The sequence below is a fragment of the Condylura cristata genome, unplaced genomic scaffold (assembly GCF_000260355.1).
Source record: "Condylura cristata isolate star-nosed mole 26May11 unplaced genomic scaffold, ConCri1.0 scaffold00016, whole genome shotgun sequence".
NCBI classification, from domain to species: domain Eukaryota; kingdom Metazoa; phylum Chordata; class Mammalia; order Eulipotyphla; family Talpidae; genus Condylura; species Condylura cristata.
Genome location: NW_004567117.1, coordinates 22052404 through 22067268, shown reverse-complemented (window position 1 = coordinate 22067268; position 14865 = coordinate 22052404). Strand labels below are relative to the sequence as shown.

The window sequence follows — 14865 nt, the reverse complement described above, 5'->3', positions numbered from 1 at the left end:
GAGGGGAGGGGAGGGGAGGGGGAGTTCTCTTACAAAGGAGTCAGGAAAGGCCAGTACTGGTTAGACTTGTCTTAAACAGTTGGTGCACATGGGTTCACTTTTATTACTCCTCATTCCTTTATCTATGTGTGGTATGTTTCAAAATAATTTTAATTAATAGTAACTCATAAGGGATGTAATTAGCTGTTGACAATATAGTATTTCACCTTAAACCTAAAACATCCCATTCTCATGGTCCCAAATGATCAGTCCTTGTCACACACTCCCTCCTCCACTTCTGCAGAGGTAGCTCCGTGTGCACCTGGGGTGGGGGGAGCAATGACCTGCAGACATATCCCTGACCATATCTTTGGTGGGCACAGGCACAGACTTTTGGCCACCCCTCGTCTTCTACCCCCACACAACACAACTTGCCACCTAGGGAGATGGGTGTCTCCTTCTCAAGGTCAAGAGGGATGTCTGGTGCTCCCGGAATCTAGCCAATTCTTGCAGTGCCTGCTGCTTGCTCATGCACCTGTTAGTCAATCAATTGGAATATTATTCAGCCATAAAAGACAAGGAAATCTTGCCATTTGCAACAACATGGGTTGGCTTTGAAGGCATGATGCTAAATGAAGTTAATCACACAGAGACAAATACTTTCAAATATCCTATGAGCTCATACATGGAATTTAAATAATAGCTAATGAAGCTCATACAGAAAACAGGTTGGTAGTTACTAGGGGTAGGAAGTAGCAGAATGAAAGGAGGTGGACAAAGGTACAAACTTCCAGTTATAAAATAAGCCATAGTTATAGAATGTACACAATGTACACTGGAGACAGTGGTTAATATTGGGATCTCCCTGGTGGCGCAAGGGGTTAAAGCGCAGCACTATGAGACTGTCTGAAGTTTCTGCAACACGAGAGTTCAATCCCCAGCCAGAGAGCTGACCCTCATGGTGCAGCAGACCTTTCCTGTCTCATCCCCTGCTCCCCTCAGCAGTGTATTTCAGTCTTTATGCCTGTTCTGCTCCCTACTCTGTCTCCAATGAATCCTCTCACCCCCCTGCACCCCTGGCCTATACCCCAGTTCTTGTGTGCATAATGAATAAATCTTAAAAAAAAAGTTAATATTGTATATTTGAAAATTGCTAAGAGATTAGTTTGAAAATTCTCATTACAAGAATAAATATATATGTATGAATATATATATAATATATGTATATATATAAATATATATATGAATGTATGCACATATACATATGTAATTATGTGTGTTGTCAGATGTAAATGAAATGCATTGTGATGGTCATTTCACAAAATACATAATACTGACTCATGTTATATAGCTGAAATTATTATATGTTCACCTATCACAATTTTTAAAAATAAAAAATAAATTAGTCCTGAAGAGACCCCTGCCTAGTCAGGAGAGAGGGACAAGGGGGCAAATGATGGTGAACACTCTGTAGGAAGGAAGATCACACCCAGAAGGCATCATAAGGAGTGTCACAAGAACTGAGAACTGTGCAGTAGCCAGCGAGGACCAAGAGGAGGGATTAGCATAAGCAATACAGAAAGGTCAAACAGATTGTGAATTCAGTCACATGTACACCCCAATACAGAAGCAAAGCAAAGGCTGTCCCCCTGATGGTATTATTTATCATCTCAATCCATTACAGAGCAGGGAGAGAGGGGCACCACCGAACCCCCAAACCTGCCTGTTCTAAATAGGTTCTGCCATGCGCCGCATCAAGACAAGACCTAAGAGCTTTAATGGAAAGGAACATTAATACAAGTAGTGTGCAATACAGAAAAGACAAAGAATATAGTTTCTAAATCAAACACCTGAGATTACCTGTCCCTCATGGGTAAAAGTCCACTCAAAATGGATTGGCCCAAAGCAAAGCCTGAAAGCTGCCCCAAAACTAAAGCACCTTCTGGCCGGTAGCCATAGAAAAGGGTCAGAAATGGCCAGACAAGTCTGGGAGGAAAAGAGAACAATCAAGATCACGATAAATGCTGCCACTGTGAAACTCCCCGTAGGTCTGTCACCCACATCTGTTTCAACTAGTGCGGGGAAAAAGAAGCAAATGCAGTTCCTTCACCTGTCTCTCTGCTCCATGAGCCTCCCTCAGGTGTCCCTCTGGCTTTCCATTCTGCTTCCTTCTTCCTCAGACTCCTCTCTAGATTCTTCTCTTCTCCTGCTCCACCCTTCTTCTGGATGGGGCAGGGAACTTGGAACCTCCATTTTTCCGCCCCCCCCATTACAATTCTGCCAAATTCCAGGCAAATGAGCATGTCTTGTGCCCAGCAACAGGCTACAGTAAAGGTGTTCATGATAGTAACCACCGCAGTTGGGTGACAAAGATGCTAAGCTTGGGGAGCTGACACCCTGAATGTTAGCAGCACGTGCAGAAATAACACAAAACCACAAGGCTGCATCCTGAAGCACAAAGGTAAAGCATGAATAGAGAAGCAACTTGGTGCAGTCTATTCTGTTAGGAGACAGGTTGCTTTACTACCATCTCTGGATTTGGCAGAGGAGAGCATATTCAGAGTACTTGCAGGACCTTTTAAATAAATCATTTGATGATAAGTTATTTCAGTGCATGACTAGTCTCAAAATCTAATTTAGACCAGATGAGTCAGATATAATGATATGCCTTCCTCTACTTGCTCAAAGAGTACAACAGCAACCACCTTGCATATTCATTGACTGTGCAGAGTTCCCCAGGGGAAGAGCTGGAGGGTGCAGGGCTGAGGGTGCGCAGGCTCTGCAATTGCCACTAGACTGCTGGAAGAGCAGCTTGAAGCCATGCTCCCCTTCCCAGTGGGGGCCACAGCCTCCAGGTGCAGCCTCAAATTCCTAACTGCCCAACCCAGGGGAGAACTGACCAGACTTTTGGAATGTTACTAGAAGGTCTAGAAGGTTTCACTACTGTTTCAACTGTAATTTACAAAAGAATAAGGTCATTTTTTATTCCAAGCATTGTTCACATTAGCACTTCAACTGTTAGAAAGGATTTTTCAATCCACACAGAACTCAAACAAACCATAAATTATGTATATCCTTAAGTTTTGAGCCTGATAATGCTGAGAACCTTTTGTGCTGTGTTTTGCCTACATGAGAATGAATACTTGATTCAAATACCACATTTTATATTGTATGCAATCCCCATGAAACATAATATATTCAGCTGATTCTATTTAAAAACCTGGACTGGGAAAAGTGAACATCTGAATGATTAAGAATAACTGAAAAAGTTTCCTGTGCCCCTAAAATAGATGATATAGGATGGAACTACTGGACATTTATCAGCCACCTTTGGAAATAGTGCTGATGCAAGCAATATTGAGGGAGAAAAAAACAGTGATTTAAGGATTTTCATCCAAACCTAACTTGATATAGTGTGTGTGTGTGTGTGTGTGTGTGTGTGTGTGTGTGTGTGTGTGTAAATATATATTTGGCATAGACATCCTTATGTGATGGCTCCAGTTCTAGGACCACTGCCAACCTCCTTGTGGTGTGGGGCCTTGGCTGGAGCCCGCCCCTATCACAGACTAGTCCTCTGCATAGGGTATGAGCTGACATGAAACATGAGGGAGTGAATGCCAGGGATGAAGAGAAAGATGAGCCAAAATCATCTTGAAGAGAAGCAGAACCCTGTGTCACACCCCATCATCCATCGCTGGCTTCATGGGCCAGATCATCCTGAGATGACCCAAGGGGCTGCTAAGGGACCACCTTACTTGTCTGAGGCTCAGTCCCCCCAGCTCTGTAAACCCGCCAAGTGCCCTCACAGCACTGGCGAAGGAATAGTGTGGGTCATCTCCTGAATCGCGCCTTCTTTAGCTACTCATTTATGGGCAACAAAACCCTATACATGTGTGGTGTGAACATCACCAACAACTGACACCCAGTGTAGCAAACATCTCAGGAGGGAGGATCTGAACACATGGCTCAAGAGGTGCAATGAGCAGCAGGGGCCTGGAGGAGAATTCAGGTGAAAGAGCTGGCCTGTGTTTGTCTAAAAATCCTGGGAGGAAAAAAGTCACTGCCCTCATGAACTTCCCTTAACTCCCCCAAAGCCCTGTATACCAATTTCAGCATGCCCAGAGAGCTTTGTATTGTGATTCTTTGTATCTAACTGTCCTCTTTTTCTATTGCTGCATAACAAATTACCACAAATTTATCAGCTTGAAACAACATATATTTATTACTTCACAATTTCCATGGGGCAGGAGTCCAGGCAGTTGAATGGAGTCCTCTGCTCTGGGTGTCACAAGGCTGTAATCAAGGTGTCAGGGGGACTGTGGTCCTGTTCAAGGCTTGGGGTCCCATTCCAAGCTTATGTGGTTGTTGGCAGCATTCATTTCCTTGTAGCGCAGAATTCATGGCAACTTGTTTCTCTGAGGTCAGCAAAAAGGACAGTCTCTGACTCCCCCTTCTGTAAAGGGGTTCACCTTGCTTAGACCCATCCCACAAGGATAAACTCTCTTTTAACAGACTCAAGCTCACCAGACTTGGGACTTTAATTATACACAATCCCTTCACCTTTATTATATGATGTAACCTAATCACTGTTCCATCATAGTCACAGGTCTTCTATATATTCAAGGGGAAAGGCTTATACAGGTGGACATCAAGGGAGGGACTCTTAGATCATCTTAGAATTCTACCGACGCAGTACACGTCACTTTCCCTACAAAATTCTAACCTCTCTCTCCTTAACGCCCTATTCTTGGGTCAGCAATACAACCTGTCATTTTTTAATTTATATTCTTTTCTGCTGCCCTAGACTCAAACCCCAAAGTGACTGACTGGTTTAAGGTAACCAAGTCATACTCACTGATGAATGAGTAAGTCAACTGGTTTTCATTTACTGATATCTCTGAGCACAGGGAAATTGGGGTTACAGACAGATAAAAACAAAATCTGGCACCTTGGGACTCTTTCTCTAGCTCTCCAATTAAGACTTGGATGTTCTGAGGAAAGAGGGAGAAAATCCAGGAAGAAAGATGCCCACATGCCCACAGGGGAGCTACTTGGCATGACGGTTGTATAGGTGGGCACCTGGGAAGTCTAGAAAGTGGCAAAGGCAGGTGGCATGCCTGTAGGTATTTTCCAAGCAGCTGCCTCTCCATTCCAGCCAGTGCCCAACTTGGCCCCCGACCTCAGACTCTGGAGAAGCAGCCTACCCACCATCACCCTCCTGTGCTCCAGCCGTCACCACGTGGAAGAGATACTGGATAGAAACCAATACTAACTCTTCAAAAGTCACGGGTCAGTATGAATGCTAGCCCTACATGACCTGACTGGGTTCTATGTTACATAACAGGAGGACCTCCTGGAAGTTGAAGTAGGACAATCTATCTTTGGTGGGGACAAGATAGCAACTAATAACAAACACAGAGTTGAGCCATGCCTTCTGTATTTTACATAGAATTGTACAATCAGGAACAGAAGGTATCTGAGAGGTCATCCAGTTGCATGCTATCCCAAGCCTTGCAGCCCAAACAGGTCAATTCAGTCTCTATGGGAGTATTACCAATGCAAAGTTGTATGGTCTGTGGCTGGAACAGTAATTGCTACACACCTGTCTAAATTCAACTCAACAACCATTCTGGAAATGCCTGGTGTTCCTCAGAATAAGCAATACCATATATAGTAGTCCTCTCTCACTCCCGCACCTCTCCAACTGTTGACAGACCTCACTAATCAGTCATGGCACTCTTTCCTGCTGATGCTGGATGTGGCTTCAGAATCCTCAACAGAATGCTCCAGAAAGTCACCACTGATCAGTTTATATTGGCAACAGAAATAAACTAATTTTCCAACTCTGCTCTTAGAGCTTGTCTTCAGTCAAAAACCACTTTCCTACTTCCTACTCATTACTCCTAATCTGCCTTTAAAAGCAACAATTTTGTCCCTTCCTCCAAAACAGCCCCTTCTTTATCTAACATCTAAACTTATCCCCTACTGAAGCATTTGAAGATTCAAGCGCAGCTCCAAAGACAGGGTCACCTGGGAGTGAAAGGAGTACAGCTTGAACTCTGGGGCCACAAAGTGGCCGAGGGGTGTTTCAGGGAACCCTGGAGCCAAGAAGGCACAGGGCGCACATATGACTGTTGTGCAGTGGGGGCTGTGGAGTGCTATCCTGCCTGTGGAAACCACTCCAGAAATGAGTAAGGCCAACCCAGCACTGGGATGGCTTTGGGGAACCATCCCAAGTTTTAGGGAGCTGAGAGAAAAAGGCAGATGAAGATATTGAAACCAGGTCAAATGAGACCCCTCCCAATCACCCTTCATCACTGATCATAGGTCTGCTTCCTCCTTGTCTTGTGTCTTCTGCTCACACATGTCCTGTTCTCACTACAAAGTATGCACTTGGCCATTCTCACTTTTTAAGCACTGAGGAAGACCAAGCAGAGCTCAACGGTGTGAAACAAGGGGCGCTCAAGGCATTCCCCTTCTAGTCACTCATTCATTTTGTTCGTCAAACATAAGTTGTGTAGGAGGTACCAAGAGAGGTTGGAGCTGGGGACATAAAGCTGTCACACTACTATTCCTTCCACAAGGAACTCGCAGTGTGTCTGTTTCAGAGACAGATTAGTTAACTCCTTGAGATACCAGTTTCTACAGTATAATCAAATGTGCATGAACTTCATCTGCAGAAATTATCACCTATTTAAAATCAGCAATACACCATTTTGATCTAGTGAACCGTGCAACAACTGATCAAAAAGAAAATTCAATAATTGGTATTTTTGCCTAATTACCAAAATCAAACCAACTTGTCCTATCAAAACAAAGACAGTCTAAAAGCTAAAGCTTCAAGTTAGCAAATCTGGACTCTTTCACTTCCTTAGCACAAACCAGTAGCTCTGTCAGTTCTCTCACCCTCAGACATGAATTCTTCATCTATTCTCTCCTTCACTCACTTTTTAACTGTGCTCCTGAAACATATGTGGCATCAAAGATGGAAACGGCACATAAGAGCCCAGAGGATGGCAGTTAGCGTAGGACCTCTGGTCCCTGGTACACCCAACACAGTCATTATCAAGGAGCTGAGTGTCAAAACCAAGATACGCACAGAAAGCCGGAATATTGAGGGCCAGACGCTGCGGCCAGGGAGAAAGCTAGTGTGGCGGGACACACTTGGGCAGGCAAAGGGGAGCACTGCCCCACCCAGAGGTCTGCACCTCATTCTGAGGATGAGAGGAGCAATAGAATGACCCTCACTAAGAGCTGAGGAGACCAGAGCTGCACAGTAGGAGGTTAACCCAGGTACCAGGGTACAAAATGGATCTAAAGGAGGCAAGACTGCAAGCAGAGAAACACAGGTTGATAAAGCAGATTAAGGAGTGGTATGAACTCAGAAACTAGGACTGTGCATGTTTTCACTCAAAGGGAGCCAGCGATAGAAAAGTCTGAATTTGGGGCTGGGTATGACAGTGGGTGAGTCTAGGAGGCCCCAGCTAGCTGACCTGAACATGATGCTGACTGAGCTCTTGGCCAAGATGACTAACAGAGCTGTGGGGGTTCTGCTGCGAGACAAAGATGTTAGTCCTGTGGAGACCCAGACACGGTTGGCTCTGCGGATCAGCGGAAGGCAGTGACGTGGGCAGGAGCCTGGCACATAGCAACAGCAGCCAAGTCATGCCGTCAGGAAAGTTGGGGGCCCTCTGAGAAGCTGGTGCCTCCTACCAAGAGCCCTCAAAACTCCAAAATGCAGGAATCTCTGAGCACAGCCACGGACATTTCCCCGCAAATCCCAGTCATGAAAATTGTTTTAAGCCTGAGCTGGGGCTAGGTTGCAATTTGTTTGAGACACTCTGCTCTGTGAAGTCTGCATCTGTAACAGGAACCCTATCACAGACCAGGGCATGTGAGATCGTAGTATAGCCCAGGAAATAGTGACTGCAGCTCAAGGCACCAAAGTCAGCGTTTCCTCTGAAAAGTCTACCGAGCTAGAAGAGAACCATTAAGAAAAAAAAAATGCAGTAATTCCTGATAAACAGTGCAATGAGATTCTGTCTTGGGAAATCCCACTCACAGGAATGGCCAAAATAGCTGGGGTTTTTACTTTTTTCTTTCTTTGTGTCTCAGATAAAAGGAAGGTGACAGAGGTATTCAGTGGAGATGAAAATTTGGGGAAAACCCTTTGGCTGAGGTTGACAGGAATGGCTCTCAGGTTACATACTCACTCAGCGGCATGACTGCGCACATGGTGAGTTTTTTCCTTTGATTGGTTTTGTCTACAAATTGGCCTGAATTTCTAGAGGGATGTAAGGACGCAAGGTAAGAACTAAAGCACTGAACCAGCCTAGGAATGAGGCCAAGTTCAATGTGACAATATTAAATTGAATCATTGACTCTGCCATTTCTGGAGGTAAAAATGGTCAAATGGCAGCAAGTTCACATGATTTGGTCCCATGAGGCTCCCGGCTGGAGACAGTGTTTGCCAGGTAGACCTGCTTGTGCATTCCTTTATAAAGACTGCTCCTCGTGCAATTTTTTCTTTTACAACTTAATGTCTGCTATGTCAAACAGATTAAGAATCAATTTTTGCTTCAGAAAAAATAAACTTCAAATAGTAATATTTGCCTCAGCGATATTAAGGCAAAGCTCTAAGATTCTGTAGTCACAGAGGGAAAAATTTCAAAGGAGTAAGGGGTAAAATCAAAATGCTGTTCAAGTCTGGAAGCAACCACCTGGAATCAGGAACTACGGGAAAACATCCTGCTTGCTGCCAAAGGTGGCCTGGGTCTACCCAACACCTTCCCACCCAACATAAGGATCTGGAGGGAAAGCCAAAGGCACTTGGTGTGATCACAGGTCACAGCCTGGCTCCCTCGCTTGTTCCGGCAGGAGTTCCCAGACCTCCTGATCCACCACATTCCTGCAGACCACGCAATGTCACCATAGGGACCGCAAAACCACGAGGCCGATGGACAGTGCCTCTCCGAGGGCAGCGCTGAGCCAAGCCACCTCCTGGCTTGTGCACCCCTGAGAGCACAGGTGGAGAAGAGGCCCCTGAGCCCTGAGGCGGGGTTAGCCAACCACACTCCACTGAGATAGACCCGAGCCAGCAGCAGAAGCAGGCCCAAGAAAAACATGGGGGCCACTTGCAGTGCCCTCTCCTGAGAAGCGCAGGGCTGAGGGAAGTCACAGGGAAAGCGAGTACCCCATGAGTCAAGTGCAGGTTAAAGGATGGTACCCCAAGTTAAAACACTGTAGGCGGTACAAGGGAGACACATGGACTGTCCCCTGAGCCAGTCCACTTTCGGCCCCTGCGGCTGAGCAGGCTGGAGAGGGACACACACAGCTCAGCCAGGTTTTTTAGAGGGCGCAGACCTAATGCAGGGTAGAGACGGAGGGGCTGGCATGAGGGCCACCCTGGGTATATTAGCATTTCCGTCACCACACTAACAGCAGCAGCCAGAGAGACTCGACCTCCCTCTCCCAGCAGGGCAGGCTGTGGCTTTGCAGCCATGACCAAACTTCCTGGCAGTGTGGCCAGTCCCACCTAGAGGCCACGTCTCCTACAGTGTGCCAGATGGGTGAGACAGAGGGCAGGCTGAGGGGAGACACAGCCAGAGCACAGGGAACATCAGACACCACCAACAGTCATCTCAAACTCTACCGAGAGGAAAGAAAAGCAAATCATGGAGTCCACATCTCCCCTGGCATATGCCCAGGCCTTATGCCAGGCACCCTCATAAGTGGGACATGGCAGACAAAAAATCACCAGACATGCTACTCTACTTGTGCAAAAGTAGAATTGCAGGCCCATAAAATCAGATAGAGCCTTGTCAGCTGTCCCTCAGAGAAATGTGCTTCCCGAGGGAGCCTGCCCTCTCCAAGTGGTTGCTATGGTGGAAGAACCCAGGCCCCAAGACACACGGTGTACCCCACTGCCGCAGAAAGCACCCAAGGACGGGGAGAACGAGCTGCCTTAGAGGGCACTCCCCAAAAAAATGCACAACTAAAGTAAACAGGTAAGGCACCCACAAGAATCCTGTTACTCCATCATGTGGCAAATATCAGGTGCAATTAAAACATGAGTAAGCACAAACACACCATGGCGTGGAGGTACACACCAAATTCTTTAACAAAACACAACAGACACCACACACAAGAGTCAGAGAACTTCCTCTTGAAAAGGATTTGTTTCAGGGCACAGGGGTTCAAACACAGAACAGCTGGGAATTTTCAAACAAAAATTGCAATTCTTCCCCAACTGACGTATTTAACAAAAATACTAATTACTTTTAAAACTGATTATAAAACTCACCAGTGGGAGTAAGTGTGCCCTTATCAACAGGCATATAAAGATGACAAGGAATGGTCACCCCCTGCCTGGGGGAAATGATCAGAAATGAGAACACCGCTAGAAGCATATTTTCACATACACTTTCAGGGGAGACAATTAATTGATGCAAAGCAAGATGAAAAGGGACTTATCTTCCAATCCAGAACTTCTCCCAGGTAATACCTGATCACATCAGGCTGCGGTATAAGAATGAGGTATCAGCCTGCTGCAAAAAGTACCACAGACTGTGGGAGGTAAGCAACTGGAGGTTTGAAGTCCAAAATCCAGGTGTGGGCAGGTTTGCTTTCCCCAGAGGCCTCTCCTGCTCCTTTGTAAATGACCATCTTCTCCCTCTGTCTGTGCATGGGCTCCCCTGTGCAGGCCTCTTCTCATAAAGACACCAGTCACACTGCATTGGGGTCTATACGAAGAGCCTCATTTTAACTTATCATTTTTTTTTAAAGATTTATTTATTTGTGCATATAGAACTGGGGTACAGGCCAGAGGCGGCAAGAGGTTTCACCAGAGACAGAGTGGGGAGCAGAACAGGCAGATCGACGAAGTACACTGCTGAGGGGAGCAGCGGGCGGGTCAGGAGAGGTCTGCCGCGCCATGTGGTCACCTCTGGGGCAGGCGGGGATCGAACTCATGCGGAAGTGGCTTTAGCTTCTCAGTGCTGTGCTTTAACCCGCTGCGCCACCAGGGAGGGCCTTAACTTATCATTTTTAAGGCCCTGTCTCTATGTAAGTGACATTCTAAGGCACTAGGGGATAGGAACTTAATATATGAAATGGGGGTTGGGGTTACACAAATAGCCCACAGTTGATTACTGTGTTGATGTTGTTGATTATTACTGATAAGAACTCAGCTACACACAATTCAGTCCCTTATTTATAAAGATATTTGTTTATGCATAAAAGAACTGGGGTATAGGCCAGAGAGTTGGGAGGTGAGAGGGTTTACCAGAGGCAGAGTGGGGAACAGAATAGGCAGACTGACTGAGATAATACTGTTGAGGGCAGCAGCAGGTGGGACAGGAGAGGTCTGCCATGCCATGCCTTGTGGGTCACTTCCCTAGCTGAGGATTAAACTCGTGCTGCTGAGGGCTGCAAGCTTCATAGAGCTGTCCTTTAACCCAATGCGTCACCAGGGAGGGCCCTTCAGTCCCTTATTTAGAACTTCCTTGAGTTCTTCAATCTTCACAACCTGCCTATAAAGTAGATATGATCTAGCTCCCTTTAACAGGTGAGAAGGCTACAGTTTAAAGAAGTTAAATAGTCATGCCATTGTCAACGAGGTAAGATAAACTCAGCTTCTCACATCTAAGCTTTCAAGTCCCTGTCCTGCCAACTGTCCTATGTAAAAGGGCACTTTGGCCTTTGTATGTTTCATGGGATATGGTTATTTTCAACGCTTTCCTTCTTACGATGTTTTTCAGACAATTATTTATCCACATTATTATTTACGCAATAAAAATAATTTATTATGTTAGACAATAAAAATTATAAGTTATGTACATCATTTAGTTTTATTCCAGTAGCCTCAACACTTTGACACCCTCACTTCTGGGATCCATCTGGATCCTCTGACACTAGACGATAAGGACTTCCTACAATGGATTCCAAGGCACACTGTGTAGAGGAATTGAGAGGAAAGCCTCACTGTCATCACATTACAAGTTCAACCAATGTAGCAAGTCTCCAAAAGGGAATATCTTGTCAAAACGTTCTGAATGGCTCTCCCTACTCTCAGCCTCTGTTTCCCAAGATTATGGGACAGTATTGTCCACTGGAGATAAGATATCTGTACTTATACAATCAAGACTGGGGTGGGGAAGAGGGAAGAAGACAGAGCTGAGCTCTCTACACATACTCAGAAATCCTAGGGTAGGACATGGGGGAGCAAAAAATGTATATTGAATTTGAGAACCAAAGTAGCAAAACAAATGACATCAACTTTTATCCAGTTATAATAAATCTGGGCTCTTCTATTTTAAGTAACTGTAATTCTCACTTCACAAAACTATTATGCCATTAATCGGGAGTCTCAAACTTACGAACCTATATGGCACAGAGGCAGAGACAGTAGCCGGGACTGTGGTAAACAGCCCATGTGGCGCATGTAAAAGAAACAGCTGCTTGAAACTCCGGCTAATTGTGGACAGACAGCAATGTGAGTTCGAAATTTTAGCTTCCAGTTTTTTCAAGAAAAACCACATATTCTTTATATCAAATCTCCTAATTTCTAAAGATGCCTAATTGTAAAAAAAAATGAACATACAAGGTTGTACAAACAAAATACTGGCAGGTTAAACTTGCCAGCTGACATGATTCTCTAGTTGTACCAACTCAATGAGAGGAGAGACAAATAAGATTCCATCCTTGACAACGGCAACAACACCCATGAGCCTGGCAATAGACACCACCCGGACACTTGTACCACTGTGTCATCCACACGGAAGCTTCCTGAAGGACCTCTGAAGTCCTGACCCAGTGAAGAAAGCACCCTAGGCGAGAAGCAACGGAGACAGAGTCCTTTCAAGGCAGTAGAGCAGGTGCATCGGGGCCAGTATAAGGGGGTAGAGGAGAGCCAGGCCAGGCTACACATGGTAGCCAGACCCCGACCTTGGCTCAGGAAGGGAGCAGTGCCCCCTTCTGCGCCCATCTCCCCATCTCTGTGCCAGCTAGGGACCCTCCCTCTTCTACAATCTGAAGCCAACCTCAGTGCCCTGCCCGTGCTCTGAAAGGACAAAGTGCAAACTTGAGTGTTTTTCTGGGAAGGAGGATGTTAGTTCATTACTGTTTGATCATTCTGTACCATCACTTCTCTCTAACATCATAAATCTCTTTCTACATGAACAGTTCTGTTCCTGGTGACATGCATGCCAACAAAAACTGTCTGACCAGAAGCCCTGATCCTCATTAACAGATCCCCTAATATGCAAGGTATTTTTTTCCTCTCGTGAAATATAGTGGAGTGATACTTGGCAAGGCACTGAAATTCTCTGAGTCTGGTTTTTCCAAAGAAGCTTAAAATGCGATTTTTTTTCTTAATGTCAAATCTCTCAATTTTTAGTGGCAGACATACTATGATTTTTTTCCTAAAATGAACAGATTAAGCCAAAGAGCTGTAAGGTCTGATAAGAACTGGAGAAACTTATCATTAAAAATAGTCTAGTTTGGGGTTTGTTTTTTTTTTTTTTTGGCTTTTGGAGAAATCATCAGATCAAATTTCTCCATGTAATATTTTTTCCAGAAGCAGGTACCCTCCAGATGCAGCCAGAAGGGCAACTGATGTTACCAATTCTACTTCTCTCTTACTCTTTTCTCCCCAAAGCACATCACCAAGATACAATTTCTAAACACGTCAGACATATTGGGGTCAACATGTAGGGCACAGTATGACATGGTGGCCTCCTGAGGCCTGGTGTGACCCACAGCGATGGCACAGTATGGGAAGTTTAAGTTCCCAAGAATATATCACTCTAGGTCCTCCTTCAATAAGAATAATTGCGAGGTACAAAATTCCACAGTAGATTTCTATTAAATACTGGCTATCACGAACAACTTTAGATCATTAGCTTTAACCATCCAAGAATAATAAGTCAGATAAATATTATTTCTACACATTGTGTATTTAAGACCTCTTCCCAGCAGCCAGCTCACATTTTGGAGAGCACTTGACTACACTGTAATTCAAAACCTATCTTTACCTCTCAGCAGATACATCCTCAACTAAAAGAAACAGATTGCTGGTCCTGGGCAAAAAAAAAAAAAAAGGCTGACAGAGGGCAAGTGCAAAAATAAAGATAAATTAGAGGAGCTCTGAAAGCAGATGTGGAAAGGACTGGGTTCTCCAAATGCTCTTGTTTCCTTTGGATCTGTGAGGCTCACACATGGTCACAGAGCAGGGTTGCTGAGGTAACTTCACGACAGGCATGCTTTTCCCCATCACTGTGACAGTCAACCCATGTACAGTTTAGTCTGCAATAGAGTTTTGAAATGTTATATTGACCCAGCTTGAAGGCCCTGACTAGAGGTGAATTAGTGCCCCTTCTCCAACAAATCAGAAAGCCCATACCCCAGCCACCAGCCTTTCAGCTCACACACTCCAGGCCACTCCACTCCCACCTTCATGGCCCCAGCACCAAATACCAGACACTAGACAACCCGGACAGCCCCGACGTACAGGCAAGGCCTCTGGAAACTCTTCAAGCTAGAAAATCCTGATCCTACTTCCCCCACACCCCACCTCAGCAGAAACCACTATAAAGGGACCACCCAGTGGCCCCACAATACCTCCTGTGCTTCCTGAATGGCCCTGTGTGACATCTGGTTCTCCCCAAAGAACTGTGTTACCAAACTGCAAAACTTTTTCCGGTTTCTTTCATTTGATCTTTGTCTGCCTACATCTTACCTCACCCAAGTTACAGGGTTAAAATGAGGTTGGACAAAGAATCAAATCAATAGGTGTCCCTGATTTCACAAGTTTAATGGCTGCTGGCAACTGATCACAATCTTAAAAAGCTGACATGAGAAGTTCATCAATGTTAGGAAGGGGTGATT

The 14865-nt window shown here is 45.2% G+C and overlaps 1 protein-coding gene across 1 annotated transcript in view; it reads right to left on the bottom strand.

Moving 5' to 3' along the window:
- Positions 1-14865, bottom strand: part of FHOD3 (formin homology 2 domain containing 3) — a 385640-nt gene that overhangs the window by 203965 nt on the left and 166810 nt on the right. The gene's annotated exons all lie outside the window — the stretch shown is intronic.